Genomic DNA, 9,024 nt, shown 5'->3' on the forward strand with positions numbered 1-9,024 from the left:
GGTAGTTGTTTTTTTAACTCTGAATGGACTAGCACTATATTACCCAGATATATTTGGCATGAGTAGGTAAGCAATGTCATCTGACTACTGACATCTGTGTTCAAGGGGAAGTGGAATGTGATGCAGACAAGAGTTTACTTTACAAAAAAGGACGAAATGGGAAACATTCATAGTCAAACCTGAAGGAAATATAGGTGGAAGAAAGTTTAAAAGGAGGACAGAAAGCAAAGTCTATGTTGAATTGATAATTTTGTGGATCAGTTGATAAAAATGTTGATAGAGAAAAAAGTACTACAGCTGATTCCAAGACTTATTTTGTGAGAAGCAAGGAACCTCTCAACAGTGCCGAAACCCGGGATTAAACCAGGGACCTTTAGATCTTCAGTCTAACGCTCTCCCAACTGAGCTATTTCTGCCTCCTGCTAGCTGTAGTCTTCATACTTTAATTTAAACCATTTAACAAAATAGATGCAGGACCTGGATTTTTAACCTCATATGGTAGAGATATGTTTTAAGGAGTCATGTATCATTCCGCAATTAACTGGTGCAATGGGCAAATAGCATTTTTGGGATCCAGGTTAGGTAGTTGTTTTTTTAACTCTGAATGGACTAGCACTATATTACCCAGATATATTTGGCATGAGTAGGTAAGTAATGTCATCTGACTACTGACATCTGTGTTCAAGGGGAAGTGGAAGGTAATGCAGACAAGAGTTTACTTTACAAAAAAGCATGAAATGGGAAATATTCATTGTCAAACCTGAAGGTAAGAGAGGTGGAAGCAAGTTTAGAAGGAGGACATAAAGCAAAGTCTATGTTAAATTGATTGTGTTGTAGATCAGTTGGAAAAAATTTGATGAATAGAGAAAAAGTACTACAGCTGACTCCAAGACCTATTTTGTTAGAAGCAAGGAACCTCTCAACTGTGCCGAAACCCGGGATTGAACCAGGGACCTTCAGATCTTCAGTCTAACGCTCTCCCAACAGAGCTATTTCGGCCTGCTAATAGCTGTGGTCTTCATACTTTAATTTAAACCATTTAACAAAATAGATGCAGGACCTGGATTTTTAACCTCACATGGTAGAGATATGTTTTAAGGAGTCCTGTATCATTCCGCAATTAACTGGTGCAATGGGTAAATAGCATTTTTTTGATCCAGGTTAGGTAGTTGTTTTTTTAACTCTGAATGGACTAGCACTATATTACCCAGATATATTTGGCATGAGTAGGTAAGCCATGTCATCTGACTACTGACATCTGTGTTCAAGGGGAAGTGGAAGGTAATGCAGACAAGAGTTTACTTTACAAAAAAGCATGAAATGGGAAATATTCATTGTCAAAACTGAAGGTAAGAGAGGTGGGAGCAAGTTTAGAAGGAGGACATAAAGCAAAGTCTATGTTAAATTGATTGTGTTGTAGATCAGTTGGAAAAAATTTGATGAATAGAGAAAAAGAACTACAGCTGATCCCAAGACCTATTTTGTTAGAAGCAAGGAACCTCTCAACTGTGCCGAAATCCGGGATTGAACCAGGGACCTTTAGATCTTCAGTCTAACGCTCGCCCAACTGAGCTATTTCGGCCTGCTTAAAGCTGTGGTCTTCATACTTTAATTTAAACCATTTAACAAAATAGATGCAGGACCTGGATTTTTAACCTCATATGGTAGAGATATGTTTTAAGGAGTCCTGTATCATTCCCCAGTTAACTGGTGCAATGGGTAAATAGCATTTTTGGGATCCAGGTTAGGTAGTTGTTTTTTTAACTCTGAATGGACTAGCACTATATTACCCTGATATATTTGGCATGAGTAGGTAAGCAATGTCATCTGACTACTGACATCTGTGTTCAAGGGGAAGTGGAATGTGATGCAGACAAGAGTTTACTTTACAAAAAAGGACGAAATGGAAAACATTCATAGTCAAACCTGAAGGCAAGATAGGTGGAAGAAAGTTTAAAAGGAGGACAGAAAGCAAAGTCTATGTTGAATTGATCATTTTGTAGATCAGTTGATAAAAATGTTGATAGAGAAAAAAGTACTACAGCTGATTACAAGACCTATTTTGTTAGAAGCAAGGAACCTCTCAACTGTGCCGAAACCCGGGATTGAACCAGGGACCTTCAGATCTTCAGTCTAACGCTCTCCCAACTGAGCTATTTCGGCCTTCTGATAGCTGGGGTCTTCATACTTTAATTTGAACGATTTAACAAAATAGATGCAGGACCTGGATTTTTAACCTCATATGGTAGAGATATGTTTTAAGGAGTCCTGTATCATTCCCCAGTTAACTGGTGCAATGGGTAAATAGCATTTTTGGGATCCAGGTTAGGTAGTTGTTTTTTTTAACTCTGAATGGACTAGCACTATATTACCCAGATATATTTGGCATGAGTAGGTAAGCAATGTCATCTGACTACTGACATCTGTGTTCAAGGGTAAGTGGAATGTGATGCAGACAAGAGTTCACTTTACAAAAAAGGACGAAATGGAAAACATTCATAGTCAAACCTGAAGGCAAGATAGGTGGAAGAAAGTTTAAAAGGAGGACAGAAAGAAAAGTCTATGTTGAATTGATCATTTTGTAGATCAGTTGATAAAAATGTTGATAGAGAAAAAAGTACTACTGCTGATTCCAAGACCTATTTTGTTAGAAGCAAGGAACCTCTCAACTGTGCCGAAACCCGGGATTGAACCAGGGACCTTTAGATCTTCAGTCTAACGCTCTCCCAACTGAGCTATTTCGGCCTTCTGATAGCTGGGGTCTTCATACTTTAATTTAAACCATTTAACAAAATAGATGCAGGACCTGAATTTTTAACCTCATATGGTGAGATATGTTTTAAGGAGTCCTGTATCATTCCGCAATTAACTGGTGCAATGGGTAAATAGCATTTTTGGGATCCAGATATATTTGGCATGAGTAGGTAAGCAATGTCATCTGACTACTGACATCTGTATTCAAGGGGAGGTGGAAGGTAATGCAGACAAGAGTTTACTTTACAAAAAAGCATGAAATGGGAAATATTCATTGTCAAACCTGAAGGTAAGAGAGGTGGAAGCAAGTTTAGAAGGAGGACATAAAGCAAAGTCTATGTTAAATTGATTGTGTTGTAGATCAGTTGGAAAAAATTTGATGAATAGAGAAAAAGTACTACAGCTGATTCCAAGACCTATTTTGTTAGAAGCAAGGAACCTCTCAACTGTGCCGAAACCCGGGATTGAACCAGGGACCTTTAGATCTTCAGTCTAACGCTCTCCCAACTGAGCTATTTCGGCCTGCTTATAGCTGTGGTCTTCATACTTTAATTTAAACCATTTAACAAAATAGATGCAGGACCTTGATTTTTAACCTCATATGGTAGAGATATGTTTTAAGGAGACCTGTATCATTCCGCAATTAAATGGTGCAATGGGTAAATAGCATTTTTTGGATCCAGGTTAGGTAGTTGTTTTTTTAACTCTGAATGGACTAGCACTATATTACCCAGATATATTTGGCATGAGTAGGTAAGCAATGTCATCTGACTACTGACATCTGTGTTCAAGGGGAAGTGGAAGGTAATGCAGACAAGAGTTTACTTTACAAAAAAGCATGAAATGGGAAATATTCATTGTCAAACCTGAAGGTAAGAGAGGTGGAAGCAAGTTTAGAAGGAGGACATAAAGCAAAGTCTATGTTAAATTGATTGTGTTGTAGATCAGTTGGAAAAAAATTTGATGAATAGAGAAAAAGAACTACAGCTGATCCCAAGACCTATTTTGTTAGAAGCAAGGAACCTCTCAACTGTGCCGAAACCCGGGATTGAACCAGGGACCTTTAGATCTTCAGTCTAACGCTCGGCCAACTGAGCTATTTCGGCCTTCTGATAGCTGGGGTCTTCATACTTTAATTTGAACCATTTAACAAAATAGATGCAGGACCTGGATTTTTAACCTCATGTGGTAGAGATATGTTTTAAGGAGTCCTGTATCATTCCCCAGTTAACTGGTGCAATGGGTAAATAGCATTTTTGGGATCCAGGTTAGGTAGTTGTTTTTTTAACTCTGAATGGACTAGCACTATATTACCCAGATATATTTGGCATGAGTAGGTAAGCAATGTCATCTGACTACTGACATCTGTGTTCAAGGGGAAGTGGAATGTGATGCAGACAAAAGTTTACTTTACAAAAAAGGACAAAATGGAAAACATTCATAGTCAAACCTGAAGGCAAGATAGGTGGAAGAAAGTTTAAAAGGAGGACAGAAAGCAAAGTCTATGTTGAATTGATCATTTTGTAGATCAGTTGATAAAAATGTTGATAGAGAAAAGAGTACTACAGCTGATTCCAAGACCTATTTTGTTAGAAGCAAGGAACCTCTCAACTGTGCCGAAACCCGGGATTGAACCAGGGACCTTTAGATCTTCAGTCTAACGCTCTCCCAGCTTAGCTATTTTGGCCTGCTTATAGCTGTGGTCTTCATACTTTAATTTAAACCATTTAACAAAATAGATGCAGGACCTGGATTTTTAACCTCATATGGTGAGATATGTTTTAAGGAGTCCTGTATCATTCCGCAATTAACTGGTGCAATGGGTAAATAGCATTTTTGGGATCCAGGTTAGGTAGTTGTTTTTTTAACTCTGAATGGACTAGCACTATATTACCCAGATATATTTGGCATGAGTAGGTAAGCAATGTCATCTGACTACTGACATCTGTGTTCAAGGGGAAGTGGAAGGTAATGCAGACAAGAGTTTACTTTACAAAAAAGCATGAAATGGGAAATATTCATTGTCAAACCTGAAGGTAAGAGAGGTGGAAGCAAGTTTAGAAGGAGTACATAAAGCAAAGTCTATGTTAAATTGATTGTGTTGTAGATCAGTTGGAAAAAATTTGATGAATAGAGAAAAGTACTACAGCTGATTCCAAGACCTATTTTGTTAGAAGCAAGGAACCTCTCAACTGTGCCGAAACCCGAGATTGAATCAGGGACCTTTAGATCTTCAGTCTAACGCTCTCCCAACTGAGCTATTGCGGCCTGCTTATAGCTGTGGTCTTCATACTTTAATTTAAACCATTTAACAAAATAGATGCAGGACCTGGATTTTTAACCTCATATGGTAGAGATATGTTTTAAGGAGTCCTGTATCATTCCGCAATTATCTGGTGCAATGGGCAAATAGCAGTTTTGGGATCCAGGTTAGGTAGTTGTTTTTTTAACTCTGAATGGACTAGCACTATATTACCCAGATATATTTGGCATGAGTAGGTAAGCAATGTCATCTGACTACTGACATCTGTATTCAAGGGGAGGTGGAAGGTAATGCAGACAAGAGTTTACTTTACAAAAAAGCATGAAATGGGAAATATTCATTGTCAAACCTGAAGGTAAGAGAGGTGGAAGCAAGTTTAGAAGGAGGACATAAAGCAAAGTCTATGTTAAATTGATTGTGTTGTAGATCAGTTGGAAAAAATTTGATGAATAGAGAAAAAGTACTACAGCTGATTCCAAGACCTATTTTGTTAGAAGCAAGGAACCTCTCTACTGTGCCGAAACCCGGGATTGAACCAGGGACCTTTAGATCTTCAGTCTAACACTCTCCCAACTGAGCTATTTCGGCCTGCTTATAGCTGTAGTCTTCATACTTTAATTTAAACCATTTAACAAAATAGATGCAGGACCTGGATTTTTAACCTCATATGGTAGAGATATGTTTTAAGGAGTCCTGTATCATTCCGCAATTAACTGGTACAATGGGTAAATAGCATTTTTTGGATCCAGGTTAGGTAGTTGTTTTTTTAACTCTGAATGGACTAGCACTGTATTACCCAGATATATTTGGCATGAGTAGGTAAGCAATGTCATCTGACTACTGACATCTGTGTTCAAGGGGAAGTGGAAGGTAATGCAGACAAGAGTTTACTTTACAAAAAAGCATGAAATGGGAAATATTCATTGTCAAACCTGAAGGTAAGAGAGGTGGAAGCAAGTTTAGAAGGAGTACATAAAGCAAAGTCTATGTTAAATTGATTGTGTTGTAGATCAGTTGGAAAAAATTTGATGAATAGAGAAAAAGTACTACAGCTGATTCCAAGACCTATTTTGTTAGAAGCAAGGAACCTCTCAACTGTGCCGAAACCCTGGATTGAACCAGGGAGTTTAGATCTTCAGTCTAACGCTCAGCCAACTGAGCTATTTCGGCCTTCTGATAGCTGGGGTCTTCATACTTTAATTTGTACCATTTAACAAAATAGATGCAGGACCTGGATTTTTAACCTCATATGGTAGAGATATGTTTTAAGGAGTCCTGTATCATTCCCCAGTTAACTGGTGCAATGGGTAAATAGCATTTTTGGGATCCAGGTTAGGTAGTTGTTTTTTTAACTCTGAATGGACTAGCACTATATTACCCAGATATATTTGGCATGAGTAGGTAAGCAATGTCATCTGACTACTGACATCTGTGTTCAAGGGGAAGTGGAATGTGATGCAGACAAGAGTTTACTTTACAAAAAAGGACAAAATGGAAAACATTCATGGTCAAACCTGAAGGCAAGATAGGTGGAAGAAAGTTTAAAAGGAGGACAGAAAGCAAAGTCTATGTTGAATTGATCATTTTGTAGATCAGTTGATAAAAATGTTGATAGAGAAAAGAGTACTACAGCTGATTCCAAGACCTATTTTGTTAGAAGCAAGGAACCTCTCAACTGTGCCGAAACCCGGGATTGAACCAGGGACCTTTAGATCTTCAGTCTAACGCTCTCCCAGCTTAGCTATTTTGGCCTGCTTATAGCTGTGGTCTTCATACTTTAATTTAAACCATTTAACAAAATAGATGCAGGACCTGGATTTTTAACCTCATATGGTGAGATATGTTTTAAGGAGTCCTGTATCATTCCGCAATTAACTGGTGCAATGGGTAAATAGCATTTTTGGGATCCAGGTTAGGTAGTTGTTTTTTTAACTCTGAATGGACTAGCACTATATTACCCAGATATATTTGGCATGAGTAGGTAAGCAATGTCATCTGACTACTGACATCTGTGTTCAAGGGGAAGTGGAAGGTAATGCAGACAAGAGTTTACTTTACAAAAAAGCATGAAATGGGAAATATTCATTGTCAAACCTGAAGGTAAGAGAGGTGGAAGCAAGTTTAGAAGGAGGATATAAAGCAAAGTCTATGTTAAATTGATTGTGTTGTAGATCAGTTGGAAAAAATTTGATGAATAGAGAAAAAGTACTACAGCTGATTCCAAGACCTATTTTGTTAGAAGCAAGGAACCTCTCAACTGTGCCGAAACCCGGGATTGAACCAGGGACCTTTAGATCTTCAGTCTAACGCTCTCCAAACTGAGCTATTTTAGCCTTCTCATAGCTGTGGTCTTCATACTTTAATTTGAACCGTTTAACAAAATAGATGCAGGACCTGGATTTTTAACCTCATATGGTGAGATATGTTTTAAGGAGTCCTGTATCATTCCGCAATTAACTGGTGCAATGGGTAAATAGCATTTTTGGGATCCAGGTTAGGTAGTTGTTTTTGTAACTCTGAATGGACTAGCACTATATTACCCAGATATATTTGGCATGAGTAGGTAAGCAATGTCATCTGACTACTGACATCTGTGTTCAAGGGGAAGTGGAAGGTAATGCAGACAAGAGTTTACTTTACAAAAAAGCATGAAATGGGAAATATTCATTGTCAAACCTGAAGGTAAGAGAGGTGGAAGCAAGTTTAGAAGGAGGATATAAAGCAAAGTCTATGTTAAATTGATTGTGTTGTAGATCAGTTGGAAAAAATTTGATGAATAGAGAAAAAGTTCTACAGCTGATTCCAAGACCTATTTTGCTAGAAGCAAGGAACCTCTCAACTGTGCCGAAACCCAGGGTTTTAACCAGGGACCTTTAGATCTTCAGTCTAACGCTCTCCAAACTGAGCTATTTCGGCCTTCTCATAGCTGTGGTCTTCATACTTTAATTTGAACCATTTAACAAAATAGATGCAGGACCTGGATTTTTAACCTCATATGGTAGAGATATGTTTTAAGGAGTCCTGTACCATTCCCCAGTTAACTGGTGCAATGGGTAAATAGCATTTTTGGGATCCAGGTTAGGTAGTTGTTTTTTTAACTCTGAATGGACTAGCACTATATTACCTAGATATATTTGGCATGAGTAGGTAAGCAATGTCATCTGACTACTGACATCTGTGTTCAAGGGGAAGTGGAATGTGATGCAGACAAGAGTTTACTTTACAAAAAAGGACGAAATGGGAAACATTCATTGCCAAACCTGAAGGCAAGATAGGTGGAAGAAAGTTTAAAAAGAGGACAGAAAGCAAAGTCTATGTTGAATTGATCATTTTGTAGATCAGTTGATAAAAATGTTAATAGAGAAAAAAGTACTACAGCTTATTCCAAGACCTATTTTGTTAGAAGAAAGGAACCTATCAACTGTGCCGAAACCCGGGATGGAACCATGGACCTTTAGATCTAGAGTCTAACGCTCTCCCAACTGAGCTATAGCGGCCAGCTTATAGCTGTGGTCTTCATACTCTAATTTAAACCATTTAACAAAATAGATGCAGGACGTGGATTTTTAACCTCATATGGTAGAGATATGTTTTAAGGAGTCCTGTATCATTCCGCAATTAACTGGTGCAATGGGCAAATTGCAGTTTTGGGATCCAGGTTAGGTAGTTGTTTTTTTAACTCTGAATGGACTAGCACTATATTATCCAGATATATTTGGCATGAGTAGGTAAGCAATGTCATCTGACTACTGACATCTGTGTTCAAGGGGAAGTGGAAGGTAATGCAGACAAGAGTTTACTTTACAAAAAAGCATGAAATGGGAAATATTCATTGTCAAACCTGAAGATAAGAGAGGTGGAAGCAAGTTTAGAAGGAGGACATAAAGCAAAGTCTATGTTAAATTGATTGTGTTGTAGATCAGTTGGAAAAAATTTGATGAATAGAGAAAAAGTACTACAGCTGATTCCAAGACCTATTTTGTTAGAAGCAAGGAACGTCTCAACTG

The 9,024-nt window shown here is 38.0% G+C and overlaps 2 non-coding genes across 2 annotated transcripts; both read right to left on the minus strand.

Annotated features, from left to right (window-relative positions):
- Positions 1-2,672: 2,672 nt before the first annotated feature.
- TRNAF-GAA (transfer RNA phenylalanine (anticodon GAA)) lies at positions 2,673-2,745 on the minus strand. The gene has a single exon. It is a non-coding gene; the product is annotated as a tRNA-Phe (tRNA).
- A 458-nt stretch (positions 2,746-3,203) lies between these two features.
- On the minus strand, positions 3,204-3,276 carry TRNAF-GAA (transfer RNA phenylalanine (anticodon GAA)). The gene has a single exon. It is a non-coding gene; the product is annotated as a tRNA-Phe (tRNA).
- Between the last annotated feature and the right edge of the window lie 5,748 nt (positions 3,277-9,024).

Source organism: Lissotriton vulgaris, chromosome 8 (assembly GCF_964263255.1).
Source record: "Lissotriton vulgaris chromosome 8, aLisVul1.2, whole genome shotgun sequence".
Lineage (NCBI taxonomy): Eukaryota > Metazoa > Chordata > Amphibia > Caudata > Salamandridae > Lissotriton > Lissotriton vulgaris.